The following is a 25545-nucleotide window of genomic DNA, read 5'->3' on the forward strand; positions in this document are numbered from 1 at the left end:
TTTAGGAGGAAAAACTCCATAATATGCCAAAGCCATGAGATGCTCATCAGAGTCTGTCAGCCATGGGAACCATTTCCTACCAGCAACCAGAATTAATGATGCACCATGACATGCTCTACAGCAGCCTTCACTTTGACCAGTTGTTCCAGGACCTCCTCCAAGAAACCTTTTCTACCACCCCTGACTGCCCTCCGCAGCCACAACTAAACATCTCTTCTTCCATCTGCAGCAGAACTTTGTGGCAGACACTGAATAGTGCCTGTCCACCAGCCAGTGGTTCCTCTCCCTTTACTGCCGTGGACAGAGTCCACCTCAAATACAGAGTCAGAAAAAGCCAAATATTCACTTGTCCAGCCTACCTTGCAGTTAGGGCATTTGCTATGTGATCTGGCTCTGGCTGGTAGAACTGATGGAGGGTGTCTGCTGGGGAGCTTTAGGAAAGGTTCTTTTCCTCAGAGAGATAAGAAGAGAAAAAGTACCTTCTTCAGCTGAACATCTAAATGGGACTAGATGTGATGCCTGGAACTGTTGCAGCCATTTTGTGACATGAAGGGACAAGCCTGAGAACCAAGCCAATATGTCGAGGATGCTGGTGGAGAAAAATAAGAAGAGCCTGGGTCCTTGATGGCACTGCTGAGCTGCCAAGCTGGTCCTGGGGCCACCTAGTTCCAGACTTCTTATAATGTGGGATGATAAACATTTGTTATTGTTTAAACCATTTGTAATCAAGCCTTATTTCTTGAAGCCCAAATCATCCTGATGGGTTTTCTTTTTTATTATTATTTTTTAAATATTTTTCCCATAAGTTATTGGGGTACAGGTGGTATGAGTAAGTTCTTTAGTGGTGATTTGTGAGATTTTGGTGCACCCATCACCCAAGCAGTGTACACTGCACCTTAGTATTTTATACCTCACCACCCCCCACCCTTCCCCACAAGTCCCCGAAGTCCATCGTATCATTCTTATGCCTTTGTGTCCTTACATCGTAGCTCCCACATATCAGTGAGAACATACGATGTTTGGTTTTCCATTCCTGAGTTACTTCACTTAGAGTAATAGTCTCCAATCTCATCCAGGTTGCCGCAAATGCCATTAATTCATTCCTTTTTATGGCTGAGTAGTATTCCATCATATATATATAAAAAAATATAATCACAGTTTCTTTATCTACTCATTGATTGACAGGCATTTGGGATGGTTCCATGATTTTACTGCTATAAATATGCGTGTGCAAGTATCTTTTTCATATAATGACTTCTTTTCCTCTGGGTAGATACCCAGGAGTGGATTGCTGGATCAAATGGTAGCTCTACTTTTACTTCTTTAATGAACCTCCACACCGTTTTTCACAGTGGCTGCACTAGTTTACATTCCTACCAGCAATGCCTGATGAGTTTTCCACTTATTTATTCAGCTAATATCTATTGAGTGACAACTGTGTCCTGCCCAGTGTTGAGTCTAGGGCCCCACAAACAGGATATGTTCTCTGCCCTTAAGATGCCTGTGATCTGATGGAGGGAATGGCAGACTTTTTTTTTTTTTTTTTTTTTTGAGACTGAGTCTCGCTCTGTCGCCCAGGCTGGAGTGTGGTGGTGCGATCTCGGCTCACTGCAACCTCCGCCTCCCAGATTCAAGCGATTCTCCTGCCTCAGCCTCCTGAGTAGCTGGGACTACAGGTGCATGCCACCATGCCCGGCTAATTTTCTGTATTTTTAGTAGAGACAGGGTTTCACCATGTTAGCCAGGATGGTCTCGATCTCCTGACCTCATGATCCACCCACCTCAGCCTCCCAAAGTGCTGAGATTACAGGTCTGAGCCACCACGCCCAGCCAGCCACCATGCCCGGCCCAGACTTTTTCTATAAAGAGGCTTTGTCTTTGCAGACCACATGGTCTCTGTCAAGACTGCCCTGTTCTGCCACTGGAGAGCAAAACAGCCATAGGCAATATGTAAAAAATAGGCATGGCTCTGTTCCAAAAGAACTAAAGAACTTTATTTGTAAAAATAGAACTGGCCTAAGGGTCACAGTTTGCTGGCCCCTGTCCTAGAACCTCAGAAGTTCTAGAAATTATATGTCTCCCCCTGCCTCCCTCCTCCTCAGCCCTGCGAGCCTCAGCAATGACCCTGGCCACACAGAGTCTAGACCCAAATCTCCTGACCACTGGCCCACACCTGATTCCTGCTTACCTTGTGCCCTGGGGTGAGTCTTGGCCCTTTCCTGAGAACAAGAGCGTTTGGAGAGAAAAGCCCAGAGGTCCAGCTTGACAGGTGGCTGGTGGCAGGTTTGGGTCAGGACAGTGCCTGCCTGGGAAATCCGCTTTTGGGATTCAACATTTCCCTGCAACCCAGCCCCTCACCCCAACTCCTAGGTCCTGGCAGAGGGCTGGGGGGACACATCTAACCAACCAAGATGTAGTCCTCACCCGCAAGAGCACCTGCTGGGTTGGATCAGGCCTTATGGACCCATTAAAAGTGGTTATAGTCTCACCTTACCAAGAAATTGAGACTAGGACAGGTTCTGAAATATGCTCGAATGGCAGAGCAGAGATTTGAACTAGGGTCTGTGAAACGTTCTCACCACCACACATGCCTCTCACCCAGATCCAGGTACCCTTTCCTCCCTGCAGGAGGGGTCAGAGGCAAATAAATACACGTGCGTCTCCTTACACCATGAAAGCAAGTGGAGAAGCTGAGCCTCCCTCATTTCACAGCTCCTGGGTCTCTGTTTTTCCCCAACTCCACAAAGCAGAGGTGGGGGTGGGGGTTGAAAATGCTCAGCTCCCAGACCCCTGGGATTAGCAGGTGATTGTCAAGCATCTGAAAAGACACAGAGTGCTCTTGTCATTATTAGACCATAATAGATTCATACTCACCCCCTCCATCTGAAGGCGTCTATTTCAGGTTTAACCTAACAATAGAGTATTGTTCCTACTCCAGACTCGGGTACCACCCCATGGCGATGGCAGCACCCACCCAGCCCCATCCTGGCACTGACTGCTGCCTCGGGGCAGAGGTGGCACCGCCCAGGCGTCCAGGCCATCATCCACTCCCTCCTAGATTCCCAGCAAATCTCCTAGGCAGTGATGAGGGGGCCCAAGGTCTATCTGGAAGGAGGAATGTACAAAGAAGCCAATTTGCCTGACACTTGGTGCCTGGCACTCTGCAGTCAACATAAACTGTCCTCCCAATGCCTGTGGCCAAAGGTCACCAGAGTGACAGTCCCATGGCTGTGCACTGGGAGGTCAAAAGATGGACTAGGAACAACAATCACTTAATACACAGAGTGCTTGCTGTATACCCCATCTCTGCTCAATTGTATTCAAGCTTTGCATTCAAGGTTTTACAACTATCCCCTGGTAGAGCTTAGCATCTGTTAGCCAATGAAACAGGCTGGGCGTGGCCAGAAAAAAGCACCCTGGATCGGCAATCAGGAGCCTGGGTGTAGGCTGGATGTACCTCTGTGTGACTCTCCAGGCCTCAAGTCTCTCTTGTTTTTTTGTTTGTTTGTTTTTATGTTTTTTTGTTTTTGTTTTTAAGGCAGAGTCTCGCTGTCTGCCAGGCTAGAATGAAGCGGCATGATCTAGGCTCACTGCAAACTCCGCCTACTGGGTTCAAGCAATTCTCCTGCCTCAGCCTCCCAAGCAGCTGGGACTACAGGTGTGCACTACCATGCCTGGCTAATTTTTGTATTTTTAGTAGAGATGGGGTTTCACCATGTTGACCAGACTGGTCTCAAACTCCTGACCTCAAGTGATCCACCCACCTCAGCCTCCCAAAGTGCTGGGATTACAGGTGTGAGCCACAGCATTCAGCCACCTCAAGTCTCTTGTCTGTTAAATGCGAGATAAAAATATGTCCTCCACCTGTTTCACAAGAGTGGGGTAAGATTCAAAGGAGAGAGTAAGCCACTTCCTGGCTGCATAACCTTAAACAACAGCTTATACATAACTTCTTCAGGTCTTAGCTCCTTTGTTTATAAGATGTGAAAATTCTTGTTCATATGGCTCCAGAGTATGACAGGAGATGAAGCCACCAAATGCTGAGTGCAGTGCCTGGCCCAGAGCTCGACGTTTCCCAGTATTCAATGATTAGAGGATGCTTTGTAAAACATAAAGTCAACACGCAGTTGGCCTCCCATATTCACGGGCTCTGCATTCGTGGATTTAATCAACCACGGATTGAAAACATTGGGGAAAAAAAAAAAACTGTATCTGTACTGAATATGTATGGACTTTTTCTCTTGTCATTATTCCCTAAACAATATAGTATAGCAACTGTTTACATAGCATTTACATTATATCTAGAGATGAGTTAAAATATACTCATGAGGGTGTGTATAGGTTATATGCAAATACGACACCATTTTCTGTCAGGTACTTGTGCATCTGCAGATTTTGGTATCCTCAGGAGGTCCTGGAACCAATCCCTCACAGACACCCAGGAACAATTATGATTGGAGAGCCCTGCCCCTCACCCCATCCCATCTAGCACATGGCAACCTTAAGTTTGTGTGCAATTTCAAATGTACTTAGGCCCTGAGAGTAAGAATTAGGTTTGGGGAGGTTTAGGGTATTGGGTTTTTTTAAATTACCTGAAAGACCCCAAAATAGACACCTACCCAAGGCAGCAACCCAGAAGCAATGAGCAGATGAACGTGGGGGCTATCCCTGTGAAGCTGAGGCACCATGTGGTTGTGAAGGAAGAGGAGGAAAGGAGGACAAGGAGGAGAAGGAGGACGAGGAGGAGAAGGAGGACGAGGAGGAGAAGGAGGACGAGGAGGAGAAGGAGGACGAGGAGGAGAAGGAGGACGAGGAGGAGAAGGAGGACGAGGAGGAGAAGGAGGACGAGGAGGAGAACGAGGACGAGGAGGAGAAGGAGGAAGAGGAGGAGAAGGAGGAGGAAGAGGAGGAGAAGGAGGACGAGGAGGAGAAGGAGGAGGAAGAGGAGGAGAAGAGGAGGAGAAGAAGGAGGAAGAGAAGAAGGAGGAAGAGGAGGAGAAGGAGGAAGAGGAGGGAAGGAGGAAGAGAAGGAGGAAGAGAAGAAGGAGGAAGAGGAGGAGAAGGAGGAAGAAGAGGAGGAAAAGAAGGAAGAAGAGGAGGAAAAGAAGGAAGAAGAGGAGGAAAAGAAGGAAGAAGAGGAGGAAAAGAAGGAAGAAGAAGAGGAGGAAAAGAAGGAAGAAGACGAGCAGAAGAAGGAGGAGGAGGATGAGGAGGAAAAGGAGAAGAAGGAAGAGAATGAGGATAAAGAGGAGAATGAGGATAAGGAGGAGGATGAGAGGAAGAGAAGAAGGAGGAGGATGAGGAGGAAGAGGAGGAGGAGGAAGAGGAGGAGGAGGAAGAGGAGGAGGAGGAAGAGGAGGAGGAGGAAGAGGAGGAGGAGGCAGCGGCAGCGGCAGTTCCTTCCTGGCTCCAGGAAACAGCTCTGCACCCACCAGCGCCCGAGGCAGCCGTGATCACACCGTCACACCCAGCTCCAGACTGAACAAAGGATCCTGCCAGTGGCCACAGGGAGCCTGCACCCAGACCTGTTTTTCCAAGGATGCCAGGCTGAACACCCAACCCTGGGTGTAGCTAAATGGGTCTAGCTGGGTGTAGCTTCACTGCGTCTCCCACCGAATTGGTGGTACTGCAAACCCAAAGGAGCCCTGCTTCACCTCCCATGGCAGCTTTCAGAAAGTAGAAGGGATCAGTCCACACGACACATGAAGATCATGGAGAAAAATGTAAAACCAGCCAGATCACCCCATACCCTGCGGCTGGCTCTGGGGCCTCCAGCACATCCCCCATCCCAAATTCACCTACCAATCTAATGTCCGCTTATCCCTCAAGGACTGACTTGTAGAAGTCTTGCCCCTCTGCAAAGCCACCACTACAGAACAATCTGTCTGTCCCTCCTGTTCTCCCGCAATCCTCCTCACTCCATCCTGGGCTCATTCACTGAATAATCATGCTCCTGTCTCTGACTTGGACAGGCAGTGGCTTTGCTGCCAGGAACACAAGGATGGAAAGCAGCCCCTCCTTAGAGGAGCCCAGCCCAGAAGATGAGACAAACAAGGAAGAGATGATTATGTCTCAACACAGGGCTGTTGCAGGACCTATGTGAGCAGAAGGGTACACACACACAGAAGGGGAAACTCAGCCCAAGGAATCTAGAAGGCTCCCCGGAGGTGGGATGTCTCAGAGGGACTCGGAAGGACAAGTAGGTGACCACCAAGCAGAAGAGGACAGGACAACATTCTAAGCAGAAAGGTTTCCAAGGGCCGTGTGAGTCCTTGGGAATGGCTGGATTGTGGGGTGCCTGGGAAGGGAAGACAGTGCCTGCCTTCTAGAGGCAGAAGTTAGAACCACTTCGTGAAAGGGAAATGGTCAGATGCAGCTTTAAAATCATCACGATGTCAGCAAAACCAGGAGGACAGCATTTTAGGGGCTATTGCAAAAGTCCGAGAGAAGAAATGAGACTGAACCAGAATAACAGCTGTAGAGGTTAGAGGTGACGGCCATAGGGAGAAGGGAACACATTTTTTTTTTTTTTTTTTTTTTTGAGACAGAGTGTCGCTCTGTCACCCAGGCTGGAATGCAGCGGCATGATCTCAGCTCATTGTAACCTCTGCCTCTCAGGTTCAAGCGATTCTCCTGCCTCAGCCTCTCGAGTCACTGGGACTACAGGCACCCGCCACCATGCCCGGCTAATTTTCATATTTTTAGTAGAGACGGGGTTTCACCATGTTACCCAGGGTAGTCTCGAACTCCTGAGCTCAGGCAATCCACCTGCCTTGGCCTCCCAAAGTGCTGGGATTACAGGTGTGAGCCATCACGCCCAGCTGGGAACAGATATTCTTCCAGGAGCTGTTCAGCAACTGGGGTCCTTATTACTCAACCTCCACTACTAAGCAGCTGCTCCTTGCAAGTAGCCACCAGCTTTCCTAGTTTTGTACTCAGCCGGTAAGTACAGCTGACCATAAAGTTTTAAGTAGTATACATTTAAAACAGCGTGAGTTTTAAATAGCGTGTGTCAGGCGTATCCTGACACATAGGTGTTTGACCTCCCTAACCCTGAGAGGAGCTGAACAAAGAACATGGTTATACAAACTGAAAACCAAAGAACCATACCTAGGCTACCCCAACAAGGTCAGAGGTAGCTCATCCGGTGCCTAAAAAAAATAAAACAGCCTTCAGCAAACCACTGCTGGGCCAGGAGAGACTCGGGAAGGGGGAGGCACGTGCACAAAGACCAAGGAGGCAAGAAGCCATGTTCCTCCGGGTTCACCACTCCCCACTCATCTCTATCCAGGTGGCTGTGTGACTATGGCCAAGTCACCAACCCTCTCTGGGCCTCAGATCCTACATCCACCAGCTGGAAGTGAGGATCTGTGACATGCACATAGGCAGCCACCATCTTCTGACCCCCACAGTGGGAAGAGAGCCACATGCAGGTCAGGCGCGGCCTCCCAGCCTGCCCAGAACACCGGTTCCCAAAGGCAAAGACATTAAGCACTTCCTGCCAAGGGAGGGAAATGCTTGTTTATGGCCCTTAGCTGGTCCAGTCCTAAGTCTTCAGAAGGAGAGGGAAAGGTGCCCAGAAATCCTTGATCATGATAACCAAAAGAGCTGCAGCCTCAACATGCCAGAATCTCTGGAGGAGTTTGAGCAGGGGCCACAGATACAAGTGGCTCTGGGCCCCCTTAGCACCCAAAACAAAACAACAAAAAGCTTTATTCTCCCCATCCCCCAAAGCCTTTCTTTTTTAAATTAAAAAAAAAAAAAATCTTGAAAAATCACAGTTTCTGAAAATAAAATCTGCTCCCTTACCATATTTTCTCATGAAGTTAAAAATACGAGTGTTGGAGGGGAAAAAAAAGTTTTGCTTAAGGTCAGAGGGGGAAAAGTCATGTTTTTTGAAATCTTGAAAAATAAACAGACTCAGCCCTCTTGTGCAGGCTCTCTGGGAATGTGACCTGAGTGCTGCCGGGGGCTGGAAAGCCTTGCTTGAAGAAAAGTTCAAGGGCACACCCAAGGTGGGAGGTTAGTAGCTCAGACACCATGTTCTGCATTCCCCTCCGGATGACCAGCCGGCCGCCACTGGGACATGGGCATCCAGGAATGGAGTGGCTGAGGCCGGGTGGGTGAGGAGGGGCAGGGAGGAGGAAGAGCAGCCGGCCTGCTGCCCTGAGAATCAACCACCCCCACTCCCCACACACACCCAAGCCAGTCCATGCTGAGGGATGCTTGTCTAACTACATACGGGGTGTGGGGTCACGTTCCAGCCAGCCAGGAGCCCACCATGTCACTGCGGCAGTGACACAGTGAGGTGCAGCAGAGATGTGGTCCACTCCAGGGCAGGGTCACAGACACGGGATGGTCCCACAGCTTGGCCTATCTGCATCTCAGCAGTAGCTAAAGAACCCACAATAAAGCTTTGGGGAAACAGGGAAGCAGGGCTCGGAGGCCACCCATCCAGTCGATACCTACTTGTTAAGCACCTACTATTTGCTAGACCCTGAACCAGACACTAGAACTACAACAAGCAAGACAGACAAGGTCCTGGCTGGCATGGAGCTTATGTTCGGGTGCTTGGAGCCCCCCCCCACTTTCTCCTCCTCCTGCACCCCCATGCCCTGTCCACAGACCTTCTGCCACTCCTGCTGGGTACTGATGTGTGTTGAGGGTAAGCCATGGCCTTCCCCACCTCCATCAGGGCTCATAAACTCCGGGGAGGCTCTGCAGGCAGAAAGGGTGGGAAGGGGAACAGAGCCCACACCACCGTCTCTAACATGAGGCGCAGCGCTGCCCAGAGGGTGTGCCCAGTTTGATTACTGCACACCCATGGCCTCCACGCTCTGGGCTAACCCTAAGAGCAGAGGACACAGGCACAGGCCATTCCTACCTGTGAGGACCGTCCAGCCCAGAGAGGGGAAACCAAAAGCAAAGGGTTAGGATGAACCCAGGGCCAGCAGGGAGGACGGGGAATGAGCAGGGCTTTGGGATCAGACAAGCTGTTTGGATCTAAGCCTGTGTCCTGGCTGTGTCTACCTGGGCGACTCGCTTCACCTGGGAGCCTCAGCGTCCTCTATGGTATGGGGGAGATGACCGTGCCAGCCTTGCACACGCATCCCATGACCACATAGCCCCGGCGCTGGATACGGCGCAGTCATAGCCGTCCTCCTCTCTGTGCTTTGTGAGGTGTGGACGGCAGTGTGGGAGTGGGCGGGGGGCTGGACTTTGCCAGAGGAAGGCCAAAACAATTTAAGAGGTGAGATGTCAGTTGAGCTAAGCCCCAGAGATGGAAATATAATTTCTACAAGAAAAAAAAGAAGAGAAAAGAATTCTAAGCCCAGAGTGAAAACAGGCATTGTTTTCCTTGAGGGCCTAATGACATTTCCTTATCCTGAAATGAAAGATTTGTGATGAATTATTAATAATGGATGGGCAGATGTAGCTTTTCACTCCCTTCTTCCTCTCTTCCCTTTTTTCTTCCTTCCCTCCCTCATCTTCTCCCTTCTTTCCTCCCTTACTTCTTCCCTTCCTTCCTTCCCTCTCTCTCTCCCTCCCTTCCTTTCTTCCCTCCCTCCTTCTTCTCTCCCTCCCTTCCTCCTTCCCTTCCTCCTCTCTCCCTTCCTCCCTCCCTCTCTCCCTCCCTTCCTTTCTTCCCTCTCTCCCTATTCTCTCCCTCCCTTCCTCTCTTCCCTCTCTCCCTATTCTCTCCCTCCCTTCCTCTCTTCCTCCTGTCTCTCCCTCCCTTCTTCTCTCCTTCCCTCCCTTACTTCCTTCCCTCCCTCCCTTCTCCATTCTTCCTTCCTTCTCTCCCTTCCTCTCTCCCTCCCTCCCTTCCTTTCTTCCTTCTTTCCTCCCTCCCTTCCCTCCTATTCTTCAATATAAATTTATTGAGCATGTGCTCTGCGCCAACACTGTTCTAGACACAAGGGGACACGTTAGTGAACAAGACAGAGAGGACATCTCCTGGACCTTACATTTCATCCTCACAACTGCCCAGAGTCATCACCAATGCCATCTTACAGACAAGAAAAAGAATTTTACCAGCAAGCTTGTTATACACACTGAGCCTTTGAGCCCAAACAGATAAAAACAATCGGCCTTCACCCCCTGACCCCTCACCTCCCCACCTTTTCCACCAAAACCTCTGCATCCAGGCAAGGGAATGGGTGACCAGCCCCAAAGTAACTGCTTCCAAGGGGTGCCTGCATGGCGGGCTGCAACAGGGGAGGCGGGCTGACCGGAGACAACAAACTTCCCAGCCCTTCATTATTCCTGCCAGCCACTCCAGAACCTTTTCCCTTCAAATTATAGCAAATTGAAAAGCAGAGTCAACAGAGGCCCCCAAACTCCTGAGAGAATTGAACTTGCCCTGGTAGCTTAAGGAGGCTGAGGGGGGCCCTGGGGCCCTCCAGACCCCCACGTGTGACTGTCTCTATATTGTACAACCAATAATTAGATGGTACTGAAAAATCCAATCACAGATTTCAGCGAGAATGAATCCAAAAAACCTAACATACAAAAACACTCTTTTTCCCAAACAAGGGGGCAGATTTTGCAGCAACTTGTGCAGTGAAGATTTTACTTCAAAGGACTTACAGCACTTTGGGAACTCAATTAATGAAAGAGATTACTAAAACAGTGAGCTCAAATTGCCCTGATGAAATAGTTAAGAGTTGTGGTGGTGGCTGCAGGGTACAGGGTGTTCATTACACTATCCTCTCTATTTTTTGAGTACATTTGAAACGTTTCATAATGAAAAGTTTTTAAAATCCTGATAAAATAACATGACACCTAAAGGCTACAAGAATACATAAAAACGAAAGTAAAACATTCACAGTGGGGTTAATAAAAATGAAAGTAAAACATTCACGGTGGGGTTAATAGAATAACCCCCTGGATTTGTGGGGTACTTTGCTCTGTACTTTCCACATGCAGCATCTAATATAAGCTTGCAAGGAAAGGAGGGGTTATGAGCCCCATTTTGCAGACAGGGAAGCTGAGACTTGCCCAAGGACGTTCTGCCAGGAAGTCATGAGGTGAGGACTTGACCTTGATCACGGGGGGCCCTCATCCCTCCCTACTCTGGCCAGGTCCCAGCCCCAGCACTCAGCAGCTCCCGGCCCCAGCACTCAGCAGCTCCCTGCTCCCCAATTCCCACCTCCATGGATATGGCTTTTATAAAACAGATTTTACTGTTGTTGTTAAAAGTTTTTGCCTGCCACCGCTCCTTTTACCATGTCACCGCCCCATTTCTGCATCACACAGCGCGGGCTTTTAATAACTGCGCCCATGGTCTCCACAAGTGGAGTAGAGCTGATGGTTCACACAGCAACCATCTTCCCTGCTGGGCCTTTGGCCCCAAGGCTTGTTTGGCCAATGGACAGTCCTCAGTATAAAATGTTTCCAGTGGCATAAATCAAGGTGCAATGGAACACTTCCCCCCGGGACAGACTTAACCGTTACAAACCCTGATTTGCTTTTTCAGAAACTGTCTGGGCCAGGGCTCGTCACAGATTCCTCCAATCTCTGCCCCCAACCCAGGAATCGAGCCTTGGGGAGTCTGGCCCAGGGAGGTTTCTTCTTACCACCCACCCTCCCACTGTACCCAGGACCAACCCAGGAAATGCTTTAAGTGACACTTTCTTTAACCTCTTTCATTAGAGACCCATTTGAGAAAACACGAGTCCCTTAGTGCTCCCCTACCTCCACCAAAGTCTGTCCTTGTCGCCCCTAGTACTGGTTGCCCCCAGCCTGAGGTGCCCTTAGAGATGCCAGCCAACGTGACCCCATGATGTATGGGTCTGATGACTTCACTCTAGACCCGAGTCCTGAGACCTCCTCTCTTTGCATCCTCAGAACCTCTGTTATGTCTGAAACCTCATAACCTTTCGTGAGGAACACATCGTACCTGTTCTGGGCTCCGGGAGTGTTGCAATAGCCCTTGGCCAAAAGCAACAGAGCTCAGAGCCAGATCCCCACGCAGACTGGCAAGTCCTCCGGGCAGCCCAGGACGGGGAGCTCGGATGCCTGTGCTCTGCACGGCCCTGCCCAGGGCCTCCCCTCCATTTCCACGCGAGGCCCCAGTGAGACATCCCTTTGCCAAGACAGCAGCCTTGCACCCAGCACTCACACTTGGGAGAGACCCGCGGTGCCACTGGGAGCCCAGTACACAGGCTCAGGCCTGACCCTCCACCTCTGTCTGTTAGGCCCTTTCATCACCTCCTCATGCTTCCCACACCTCCAAATGGCTAACGACTCCCAATATTCACCCACTGACGACTGAGAGGCCACAGCAGCCTGTTCTGCGCCGAAGTGCCAGACACAGAAGCTGCAGAACACTTGAGATGTAGCTGGTGGGAGTTCAGAGGTGCTCTGAGGTAAGATAAACTGGATTGTAACTGCTTAGCATAGAAAGAGGAATGTAAAATATCTTGTTAATAATTTTCATATTGATGATGTACTAAAATGATCATTTGTATATATCAGATTAAATAGCCGGGCTCAGTGGCTCACATTTGTAATCCCAGCACTTTGGGAGGTCAAGGGAAGAGAACTGTTTGAGACCAGCCCAGACAACATTTCTACAAAAAAGAAAAGGATTTTTATATTAATGATATACTAAAATGACAACCATTTGCAGATACTGGATTAAATAAAATATATTATTAAAATAATATCAGCTGTTCCTCTTTTACTTTTCTAAAGGCGGCTACTAGAGTTTTTTTCTACTTCATAAGAGGCTCACGTTTATTTCCACTGGGCAGTGCTGGCCTAGACAGTGGCTCTGACATACACCATCTGGGCCCAAACCTCAGCTTCCTTGACTGGTTGTTTGATGTTGGGCAGGTTTCATTTCCTACCTGTACCCAGCTTCCTCCTCATCTGCCCACAGGGGATCCGAGTACCGGAGTACACTGCCCAGAGCTGGGGAGGAGTCAATGAGATCAGACAGACGTGCAGTTACCACAGTTCCTGGCTCTTGATCCATGTTGGCTGCCCTTGTTCATTCAACAGATATTTTCTGTCTCCCTATGACATGCCAGGCTCTGGGGACACAAAGATGAACCTTGAAACATTCTCTTGCCAGAGTTATCCCCAGTTTAGGCTTTGAAGGGCCAGGCTCACGTCTCAGCTTTGCTATTACCTATGTGACCTTGAGCAAGCCACATTTTGGGGAGCGGGGCTCATGGTCCCATCTGCAGGGTGACCCTTGATGACTCTGGGATCTCAGGGAAACCATCAGCATTAGAAAGCAGAAGGAGGCAACGTTCCCAGAGGGCAGGTGTCTGAGCTAGCTCAACCCCAAGGCCTAGCCTCCAAGGGTACTTGCATTTTTGCCAGAGACACCGTCAGCACTGGCCAGGGAATACACAGCCCAGGCACGGGCGTTCCTGAAGCCTGGAACTCAGGAATGTGTATGTCTCACTCCTTCCCCATGGCCTCACTCCTATGTCCTCATTTCCCAGCCTAGAAGAAGGACTTGCAGGGCTTGGAGGGGTGCAGGTTAGGGGACGAGGTGGGAATGGGGTGTGGATTCATTTTCACAGAAGCCTCAAGGTCAAACACTTCATCTCATCTCCAAATGTGACCATGCTGAGCTGCAGGGCTGGAGGACATTCCCATCCCATCACAGTTCCACCCAGACTGAGCACACTATGAATTAATATTTCCTATAAATCCTAGCATTACCTTGTGACTAGACTAATTATATTGCTATGTTGTTTTTGTTTAAAAAAAAAAACATCCTGACAAAGTTTACCAGTTTAAAATACCATAATACTAATATTTATAGCTTTCTTGAGGCATTTTAAATTTTTTAATGAACTGGAAGCCTCAAAACACAACCAAAAAACTGAAAGCAGCCAGGCCCCTCGTCAGCTCTGAAAGGCCCTGAGATGCGCCCCAACTCTGCAGCAGGACCAGGCCCCAGTGACACAGTAACTCGGGGCCTAAAGGAGGGACTGGACAGGCCAGAAGCCTGGAGAACCCCACAGCATCAACTGGGTGACTGTCACTCCTCTGGCCTCACCTAGTCCTACTTTCTCACAAGGCCTCACTCACCTTTAAGATCAGACATTCATGTTGGGCAGGAGAAAGCGCTCAAGAGCTTCTAGAAGCCTCCCTGAAGCCTCTGGGGCCCCCGCCAACCCTGGACTCTCCTGACAACTCCTGGGATCTCACCTCCACTCCAGGTAGTTCTGCACCCAGCTGCTGACCACCAGAGCAGGAAGCTCTCACAGACCCCCAGGGCCAACCCTTCAGGCTCCAGGGGAGAAACCTGGACCCACAGGGGGCCTTGGTCCATCTGCTCGATGGTCCATCTGCCCATGAGCCCATCCAGGGGCGCAGCACACACCTCTCCTGCCCCAGCCAGAACCCGACCCTGGTCTAGGAGCTGAGGACACAGCAGTGCAGACACATCAGGTTGGTGAGGGAGACAGACAAGGAAAACAAACTGTTACAAGACAGCCTGGTGAGACGGGCTGCCAAGGAAAGGGGGAGAACTAGCAGTGGGAACAGCAGCACTGGGGCCAGAGAAGCATCTCCCAGCCCAGCAAGAGACAGCTCTGCTACAGTCTGGAGCTCCAGGAGGAACTGGCCTGGTGAAGAGCTGGGAGAATGGTCCAGGCTCAGGAAAAGGTTTGTGCAAATCAAGACTGTGAAAGAGACAGCCCAGTGCTCACTCAGGGCACTAAAGTAATTTCGGGCCCCAAAATGTGAGTGGCGGAGGAGCAAGTGAAGTCAATGGTTTGGAGAGTGCAGCTTGGGTCCGAACTCAAGGAAGAGGTGCTGTGTGAAAAGGCAAATCACAGCAGGTCACACTGGCATGAGGAGATCACACAGAAAGCGACAGTGGCCAGCAGAGCAAGAAACGCGGACCAAGGAGGGGAGGGCAAGGGACAGATGCCCAGGAGGGAGGTCACCAATGGTAATGAGAAACAGGATAGGCTCAACAGATGACTCCAGGATTTCTGCTTGGGTGACAGGCCACTCAGGCTGTTGTCTGTGCAATGAGATCACGTCTTAGAAATAAGAGATTTAGTCTTTACCGAATCCATCCACAAAGCTAAGTAGCAGCCTGGTTCTCCATCACTAGTTCACAGCAGGGACATTCAGCCAGCTTCTCAGCCACCTCAGGGGATCAGATGACCTGATGGCCTGGCTCGGGGACGGCAGTGCTCAAGGGCACGCTTCCAAATGGGCAGGGGCCCAAGAGAAGAGGCGGCCAACCACCACCCCGGGAACCCGGGGCAACCTGCCAGCTTCAAAGGCTCAGCCGTGCTAAGACCCGAGGTTGGCCAGATCCCCCCCCTGTGAAGAAGATGCCACCACAGGAGAGGCTGATTACAGAACAGTGGCTCAGATACAGGCTGTGTGGTCACAAGCATCCGCGTACATGCACCAGGGGTGAGCCGTGCACAGACGTGGCCAAAATGAACGAGCCATCACCACTTCTGGGTGCTCGACACCTAATGGGAGCTCAAGAGCAGGGGAGAGGAACAGGAGAGCTCGGGGCAGAGACTGCCAACCCGGGGTAGTTAGTAAAGTAGGGTTGGCGGGGTCCCGGGCCAGACCCACAAGAACTGCTTTGGGAGCAGCCAGGAGGGGCAATTTTTTTCCAAGGAGGCAGTGAAGGCAGGATGTGCAGAGTCCCTGAGAGGAAGGTGAAGGGTGTCCATGTGAGCAGAATGACCCAGCCCAAGCATGGAGGCAGCACATGGTGGCAAATCCATCTAGATGGAGAAGATCCTTGTGCTGGGGACAGAGTGAGAAAAGTCCTGAAAGCAATGGGCCAGCCCTGGGGCTTTACCCTGTAGAAAACGGGAAATCAGATGGGCGTGGTGGCTCACGCCTGTAATCCCACTACTTTGCGAGGCCAAGGCGGGTGGATCATGAGGTCAGGAGTCTGAGACCAGCCTGACTAAAATCATGAAACCCCGTCTCTACTAAAAATACAAAACTTAGCCGGGCGTGGTGGCACACGCCTGTAATCCCAGATACTCAGGAGGGTGAGGAAGGAGAATTGCTTGAACCCAGGAGGCAGAGGTTGCAATGAGCTGAGATTGGGCCACTGCACTCCAGCCTGGGTGACAGAGTGAGACTCCGTCTCAAAAAAAAAAAAAAAAAAAAGAAAGGGAGGGAGGGAAGGAAGGAAGGAAGGAAGGAAGGAAACAGGAAGTCATTGCCTCCAAAGCATTCTGGGAGAAAAATAATTCGGCAGTGCCTCAAAAAATTAAACACGGAATTATCATAGCATCCAGCAATTCCACTTCTAGGTATAGTCCCAAGAGAAGTGAAAACAAGGACTGGAACAGGTACTTTTACACCAATATATTTCCATCCTGAGACCCCTAAAATAACAGTAAAAGAATAAAACAGGTATCAACTATCCTACAAAGGCTGAGAGACGGAAGAACGAATGACAGCTGACCGGAGCCATCAGAACCACCTATGGAGGATGGCAGGGGGATGGATGGGTGGGCGCTGGCCTTGCTGGCTGGAGAGCCGACATTCACGTTCCTGCAGGTAACAAAACCAACAAGAAAAACTCCATTTGTGAGCTTGAGGCAACAAGTGTGACAATGCACAGGCTCAGAGAATTGATTCCGTGTGTGTTACGGCACTAACTTCTTATCATCATGGCCTCATGACACTCAGACAAAACATGTTTGGGATAATCCATTACTAAGCATAATTTGTCCCTGGACCAATTTTTGTTAAGTTGCTTTCCCCCATTCCTGCAGCTGTTCTGCACGGCCAGGGAGAAGCCTCCAGAGATAAGGGTACTACGGCCTCCAACTCCCTGGGCACAGAGCAGGGGACTTCCTGATGCCTATAGGTAAAGCCCCAATACCACAGGCCTCTTGTATTCAGGGCTCTTCCCATTCTGGCCCCAGTGCAACACTCTAGGCACTGGGTCTGTGGGGTTCCTGAGGCAGGAATTCAAGGATGAAAACAGCCAGTGCAGCCAGGTTGTAGGCATCATGTGCCCTCCTTCTCCACCACCACCCCACCCTCCAGCATGTGCAAACCAGGCGGTAACTTCTCCAGAGATACAACAGAGACTTCACACTTTCCCAAAGCTGCTCTACTTTTCCCATGCTCCCCCAGAAAATGGAGTAAGCTCCTCCAAGGAGAGCACTCACTAGAACACCAGGCAGTTACTGGCACGCACATCAGCGCTGCTGCGTGGCCCTTCTCGCCCTGCAGCGTGGCCCTTCTCGCCCTGCAGCGTTGGAGCTGGCCTCGGCCACAAAGTGCCAGAGGGCTGCAGGCCACTGCCACTCACTCGAGAACCATGGCACATTTTGAAGGACACACCACCAACAGGAATGAAGAGCCATTGCTGCTGTCGCTGGAGTCAAGCTGGTCTTAACCATCCACCCCCACATCCAGTAGCACCGAGCCCTCCTCCTTCCATCTTCTTTCATCAGAAAACTGGATCTTCCCACCTTCTCTCCCCCAGGATGCTGAGCTGCACAAGTGGAAGAACTATCCAGCTCATCTTTCTATCACGAGCACTGCACTTAGGGCTCAGCACCTGTGATAAGCAGAATTGTATGCCCCCAAATTCCTGTGTTGAAGTTCTAACCCCCAGCACCTGAGAACATGACTGTATTTGGAGAAATTCAAGGATAAGGCCTTTAAAGAGGAGATCATGCAAAAATGAGGCCATTCATTAGTCTGGGCCCCAGCCCAGCGTGACTGGTATCAGGGGCCAGGCACAGTGGCTCACGCCTGTAGTCCCAGCACTTTGGGAGGCCGAGGCGGGCAGATCACGAGGTCAGGAGATCGAGACCATCCTGGCTAACATGGTGAAACCCCGTCTCTACTAAAAAAAAATACAAAAAATTAGCTTGGCATGGTGGCACACGCCTGTAATCTCAGCTACTCAGGAGGCAGAGGTGGGAGAATTGCTTGAACCCAGGAGTCAGAGGTTACAGTAAGCCAAGATTGCACCACTGCACTCCAGCCTGGACAACAGAGAGAGACTCCATCTCAAAAAAAAAAAAAAGGTCAGGACACAGAAAGACACCAGGGGTACAGGTGCATACAGGAAAGACCATGTGGGCTCAAAGCAAGAGGGCGGCCATCTGCTAGCCAAGGAGGGATGGTTCCAGGGACCCCAACCCTGCTGGCACCTAGGCCTTGGACTTCTAGCCTCCAGACTGGGAGAAAATAATGTCTCATTGTTAAAGCCCCCAGCAAATGAATATAGCACCTAGGAGAGGGCAATGAATGGGTGATAGGTGGAAGGGCTAAGAAGAAAAGAGGAGGGAGAGGAAAGACATGTGCTCGGATCTGTCTCTTCTGGACATCCGATCCCAGGCTGTCTCTTCTGGACATCCGATCCCAGGCTGTCTCTTCAGTGGGCCCAGGTCAAACCAGCAGTCAGCCCAGAAACAATCCCTGAGGCATGGATGCTTTCACAAGGAGGCCACGAAAGTTGGCTGCCTCTTTAAGACCTCCCTGTGGGTCACAGCGACATTGGATAAGGGACTCGCCACACAGCTTGCCAGCCCTACAGGGAGTCAACACATCTGCCGTGGCTTCCCGAAGGCAGTTATGGAGAGAAAGAACCTGCGTGTTCCCCTTCTGCTTGTCCAGCACCCCAAGCAGAGGGGCGGCCTGCAGTGAGGTGCCAAGGCCAAGCTAGCCCTGAGAGGGCAGGTGGAGACGGGCGCATAGGAGCCATCGCTCAGGGCCATTAGATCATCTTGGGAAGGGAGAGGCCACAGGAGAATCGGGGAAGCTGATCTAAAAACACTGATTCCTTGTCCCAAAGAATAACCACTTTGGAAAACAGGTTGTCAATTTCTGGAAAAGTTAAACCTATACCTACCATATGATCCAGCTGTTCCTAAGTATTTACTCAAGAGAAAAGGAAATCTCTGTCCATAGAGACTAGAAACAACACCCCTGCACAAACGGTTGAGTGGATAAACAAACTGTGGCCTATCGATACAGTGGGCTACTACTCAGCAAGAAATAGGAATGAACTACTGATACGCCAACGGTGTAGATGAATCTCAAAATCCTCATGCTGAGTAAGTAAAGGCACGTGAGAAAGGGTACTTACTATATGATTCCATCTATAGGCAAATCCAGAAAATACAAGCGAATCCAGAAAACACAAGCGAATCCAGAGCAACAGAAAACAAGAACAGTGGCTGCTTAGGGTTCAGGGGACAGGAAGGGATGACAGGGCAGGATTATAAAGGGGCATGAGTAAACTTTCAGCAGGATGGATAACTTGTTTGTTGTATGTAGATTCACATGGGTATGGCTATATCCTAACTTCTCAAATCACATTCTTTAAATATGTGCGGCTTACTGTCTGTCAATTATACTCAATAAAGTGGTTTTGAAAGAGCACGGATTCCTGGGTCCCAGCCTGGAGAGTCAAGGTCTGTTGTGGCAGGAGTGTTGCAGAGAGCAGAAGAGGGGGAGAGGGGTGTAGCCTCCACTGGCACCCTGGAGCAGGGGCTCTGGGCTGCTGCCACCACTTGCTACTTCTGTCCCTTACAGAATGCATGCAGAGATCATGCCTCAACATCAACAATTATTCCTTCTGGGAAACTACAGACATCGTTATTTTTATTTTGACATCAGGAAACCCCTTCGCGTCCTCCACAACTAGTTTGGAGAGCCACTGGGAAGCAAGAAGTTCACGTAGTCAGCCAGGTGTTGGGTGCCTCCACCCAGCATGGTGGTCTGTGGGCTCTCTTGGGGGTCTGGCCGAAATGATCAAGGTGTCGGCACCCAACACACAAGGTGCGGCAGCACCCAGCAAGAGAATCCCAATCAGCCAACCTTCTAGATCCATGACCCACTGATGCTGCACTTGAAGACATGGAGGTTAAAGATTTGTTCACCAAATTAGGCTAAAACGTGGTCACATGATTCAGAGGTTTGGCCAAGGCATTGGATTTTCCTAAATCACAAAGGCAATGCATGGATATAGGGATATATTAACTTCATGTGCCAATATAAATTGGTACAGAAGTGATGTGTAACATAATAATAATTGATCATGGTACAACCTTTGTGAACTGCAGCAAGCTATTCCTCTTTCACACAAGAGCCCTAGAAGAGAAGTTAAGACTTGAGTTCAGGTCCCGCTGTGGCAGGACTCCCAAAAGTCCATCCCTGCTTTGACTTTGACAGTTGAATTCCATCTTCTTGGAGTTTTCTACCTTACCCTCCTAGCTGTGTTGCTAAAATGTCAAAGGCAGCTTCAAGAAAACCAAAAACACTCTCTGATTTCACTTTTAAAACTCACCATTTACAACAGAGTCTGAGCTGCATGCTTTTACAACCAAAACCCAGCATATCCCAGCTCTGAGGTATGAAACTTTAATCTGGCAAACAGAGGAGGAAGGACACTGAGACGTCCTTCAAACCCAAATGAGGGGGATTCTCAAAACCTCCTGAGGAGCTAGCACGGCTATGGAAAATCGGGTCACTGTCTGCGTTTGCAGTATTGCTTAGCGAGACGGTCCCCAAACTCCTGCGGCCCTCCCTTTCCTCACTGATGCTGAATTCGGAACACTAAGCGCATAATACTCATTTTTACACATGCTCAGCCCTCCCCTTCCTCCAAACGTTGCATTTTTCTTCCAATGAGTAATTTCTGAATGCCTTCCAAACGCACCCATCTAATTTTTTGGCGTCTCATTGGGGTCATCAGTCAGAAACAGCAGCAGCCAAAAGCACAGTATGTCATGACTTTAAAACCATTACTCTGTGTGTGTGTGTGTGTGTGTGTGTGTGTGTGTGTGCGCGCGAGAGAGAGAGTGCGCGTGCACACGCACAAGCATGCCTTAGAGAATTCAGGCTGGACCCCAGTTCCAAAGTCATCATTTATCATAGGAAATAAAGGGTTCACTGTATGTTTTTCTTCCCCTGTATCAATTCTCCTTCATAGTAAAGTGTAAATAAAGGAAACACAGAAGTGAAAGGACTGGCTGTCTCAGGAAGTGATAACAGCATCTGAGGCTTTCACCTGGAGGCCCGGTATCCAAGCCTGACCGAGGTCAAAGAGCCAAGGTGGTTCCTCTCTCAGGAGACCCTGATTCCGTTTCTAGCAGGTCAAGTCCAGGTCACTGCTTGGAGAAGAGAAACCCAAGATACTGATCAACCGTGTGCCCTGACACTTTACTCCAGGCGCTTATCTGGTCTGAAACCTCACAGTCAGGAACTTCACTCTGGTGGTAATAAAACCATCACACTCATGATGGTAGTAATAGAGGAGCCGCCACCTACGAAGCTGAGCCCGTGTGCCAGGAACCATGCTCCTGGGCCTGCATGCTCTCCATCTTCCCCAAACCCAGAGAGGTTGGGACTGTCATGAGCTCATTTTACAGGTGAGGAAGCTGAGCACTTAGGAAGCTAGCTTGAGGCTAAACCATAATTCAAATCCCAGGTTCTTACCCGCTTTGCAAAATTGCTGTCTCCAAGAAGGTTTAAACTAAAAGGGTCTTTGTTTGCGCAGCAACTCTCTCATAATAGGTACCTACAGGCCACAAGTGCCCCAGGCCACCCAGTGAGAGGTGGAACCAAGGCTGGAACCCCTGGGTGCTGACTTCCCGATCAGTGTTCCACCCAGAGGGTGCCAGCTCTCTTAAAGGATGTGAGAGCCCCTCAGCTAACAGGACAGAGAAACCGAAGACTAACTTCATTCAACAGGCAAAAATGAATGGACACCCTTTGCCTCTAGCTGTGGGCAACAGTCTAGAGGGAGAAATACCCAGCCTGCACCTCAAGAGGCACAGCAGTGTCACCGAATGGAACAAACACCAAAGAACAGCCAAGTAAAGTCAACTGTCCAGTCTCCCAGGTTTCTGATGACCCAGCCACCCTATACAAGGCCAAAGTAACATGCAGAGTTCACTGGCTGGTCACCTTCTGAAGGAAGCACAGGTAAGTGCCCTACAGAAGCTGGGAACGGAAGCTAACGCCTGGGATCCCTCTGCACGCCTCTCGCCAGTGTGCTTTTCCTGCAATGCCCATGTGCAGCCCCACCCCTGAACACTTATCAGTTGCTAGCTCTATTTCCCAGTCTTGTCAGGGTCAGACATCTCAAAAATTAGTATGGTTTATGTTTCTGTACCATGAGGGAAACCACAGTCTCCCATGTCACCGGGTCAGTGTTCTAATCTCGGTGCTGGCCAGCGCCCATGTCCCCTCCTCAGCGGCATGGCTGGGTTGGGACCAGTCTCCAATCAGATGCTGACAGCTAACTAAGCTTTGCTTCAAACCAAGCACCTCAGGGCTCTCTCACTTATGACACAAACCCAGCTCTAATGAGCTGAAGTTTAAATGAATACATAGGCCAGGCGCGGTAGTTCACGCCTATAATCCCAGCACTGAAGTCCAGAGTTTGAGATCAGCCTGGCCAACATGGTGAAACCCTGTCTCTACTAAAAATACGAAAATTAACCAGGTGTGGTGGCATGTGCCTGTAGTCCCAGCTACTTGGGAGGTTGAGGCAGGAGAATCGTTTGAACCCGGGAGGTGGAGGTTGCAGTGAGCTGAGATTGCACCACTGCACTCCAGCCTTGGCAACAGAGCGAGACTCCGACAAAAAAAAGAATACATAGGATTGAGGGAAGAAGACTGTGCAAAAATCTCAACAAGAAATAATGGTGACGGCACTGGAAACCCCCAGATACATGGCTCAGCCACTTAAACACCGCTAACCAAATCACGAAACTAGGGTTGCAAAGTAGGTGACCCATGGGGACAAAGCCTGGGGAGATGAGTTCCCCTGTGGGTCAAAGCGTGGCCCATCCACACTTGTGGCCTGAGGGTGCCAAATGTCTCAGCACCTTGGGAGGGCTTGAGAAAGCCTGGGCTGGAGTGTCTGAGGCTAGCACCCTGCCCCAGACATCCATTACACAATGAATAGATCATGGATGAGTTTATGTAGAATATGTTTTAAATGTCACACATAGCCTGCAGCTCCTGAGCTCACCCTCTCCTGACCTGCTATCCCAAGGCGGGGCAGCAGAATCTCACAAGGCAGCTCCATCTGGAAGAGACCCCATCAAAGCCCCCTTTTTATGCAGCCTGTGACAACCACAACCCCCGACACCACCAGCCTCAGAACAAGTGCCAGTGGACACATCTCAAAATCACCTGCTTTATGCCTACAGTGGAGCTGCCGAGGCACCTTCTGGAAATCCACATTCTGTCTACTCATGACCCCATGTAATCTTCTGCTATCCGAATGGGCCTCTCAATGAGGCTTAAGCCATCACTGGTCTGGTTTTGTTCATACTCCGAGGCATGGAATACGACTGGCTTGTATGTGGTATTGAAGGGAAGTGTTATCTTTGGTTCTGTGCAAGAATCCTAGAAAGACTGGGGAGGGCTTGGAAGGCGTCAGAGAGGGACTGCCGCCTCCCTGCCAAGGGGCTAGCCAGCTTCTGCTTGAAGCCTGCTCAGAGCCAGAATCAACCCTCAGCCTGCGGAGGCCCCTCCACAATGGGCTGGCCTCCCTGTCCCTCCAGGTCTGTCAATGGGAGAACAAGCGACACAGACAACTGTGAATATCTGACAGGTCAGGCCTTAAGGACCATGACGTCTCCTCTGCTCCCCACTCCAGATTCTGTGGTATTTCCAATGCTCAGCTCATGGGTCAGGGCAAAACCTCTACTATGTAGGGCTCTATGCTAGGCCCGGCCCAAGCTCTTCACAAACACTAGCACATTTAATGCTCGCAGCGACCCCATGAAGCAGAGATCTCATCCACTCCGTTTCTTGTTTCTTTTTTTTTTTTTTTTTTTTTTTTTGAGATGGAATCTTGCTCTGTCGTCCAGGCTGGAGTGCAATTGCATGATCTCGGCTCACTGCAACCTCCGCCTCCCGGGTTCAAGCGATTCTCCTACCTCAGCCTCCCGAGTAGCTAGAATTATAGTCACCCGCCATCATGCCTGGCTAATTTTTGTATTTTTGTAGAGACAGGGTTTCACCATGTTGGCCAGTCTGGTCTTGAACCCCTGACCTCAGGTGATCCGCCCACCTCGGCCTCCTAAGGTGCTGGGATTACAGATGTGAGTCACCGCACCTGGCCTCATGCACTCAGTTTTACACATGAGAAACGCTCTGAGTAACAAGTAGCACATCCAAGCTCACATAGCTGGTGAGAGCAGAGGCCAGGGTGCAAACCCAGGACCATCCCATTCAGCATCTATGCCCTGAGCTACCGCGCGATTCAGCAGGCACAGGGTCCCATACAAGGCAGAAGTTGAGAACATTTGGAACCATCTCTGCTGAACGGGGCATCACCACTATATCCAGGAGGGCCGCGTCAGCCTACCGGGCCAGAAATCCAGGTTCTATTCCTAGCTCAAGGGGGCCCGCAGGAAGGCTCTTCCCAGCAGAGTCATGAGACTGTGGCGAGCCCACAAAACAGGGCCCCACAGACAAGGAATAACAGTAAGGCATCATGCCAAATAATTTCCACAGATGAACTCCTTTAGCCTCCCGAGTACCTACAAGGTTAGTACTGTCTTCACAGATGAGGAAACACACACATATTAGGCAAGCAACTTCTCCAACGTCACACAGCTAATCAAAGTGGTGGAGCTGGGACTGGCAACTCCAGAGTCACGCTCCAGAGTCCACCTGCTGCTAAACCTCGTCACCAACCTAGTGCTCACACACCTGTTTTTCCCTGACAACGCAAAGGCCCCACGTTCCCCTCTTCCATTGCCAAAGCTGGCCACAAAACCCTGCACACACCAGCCCAGCACTGTTGGGTTGAGTCATTTACGAGCTCCAGACCATCCAAGGTCTTCAGGTTCAAGGAGCTGGTGACTCAGTGCAGCTGCCCCGTCCAGGGCTCCAAATTCCTCTTTGTCAAGTGTGCAGATCTGTATATGCTAAATGTCTGTTTACTAGAGCTAAACAAAGAAGTCAATGCAGACAAACAAAATCTGTAGGAAACACATTGTTTCAGCCAGTCTCTGGGATGGCAAACAATAGAAGGCAAAAGGCTATGCAGAGAACTTGGTAAAGAGAAACTGCCTTGAAGTTCCCAAACCTGCAGACCCTTGATTGTGTTGGCAGCTCGAGGGGATGAGAGAGCCTCTAAAGAGGGCAGGCGTGTCTAAGAGGGCCTCTCTGAATGACCAGCGCCCAAAGGGCGTGGAGGATGTGGCTGTACACGTGTGGCCCGGGCAGGTTTCCGGTGAACACTCCCTCCCTAACGGCGCCGGCGCCACCCCAGGTCCTGGCGCTATCTGACAGTGTGAACTTACTTACGAAAGCCCTGTCTGCTATTCAGTCACTTCTAGGCGGGTCCTGTTATTATTATTAACAAAGATAAGATTACGACTAATAATAACACTCATGACATTTAAATGCATTTCATCCTATCGCTTCAGCCTTGCTCTCTGAGGTAGGGTAGAGTTCAAATTCCACATTTGTGTTCCTCCAGGGGCCCAGCATGCCAACTCACTCAAACGCAGATGAAATTTCCAGAGCTTTCTTAAGAATGAAGTGAGATTTTTTTCCTTTGCACTAGCGTGCCAAGCACACTGC

General features: G+C 50.2%; 1 protein-coding gene across 1 annotated transcript in view; it reads right to left on the reverse strand.

The window, feature by feature from the left end:
• Positions 1-25545, reverse strand: part of GRK5 (G protein-coupled receptor kinase 5) — a 246783-nt gene that overhangs the window by 158721 nt on the left and 62517 nt on the right. The gene's annotated exons all lie outside the window — the stretch shown is intronic.

The sequence above is a fragment of the Nomascus leucogenys genome, chromosome 3 (assembly GCF_006542625.1).
Source record: "Nomascus leucogenys isolate Asia chromosome 3, Asia_NLE_v1, whole genome shotgun sequence".
Taxonomy (NCBI): domain Eukaryota; kingdom Metazoa; phylum Chordata; class Mammalia; order Primates; family Hylobatidae; genus Nomascus; species Nomascus leucogenys.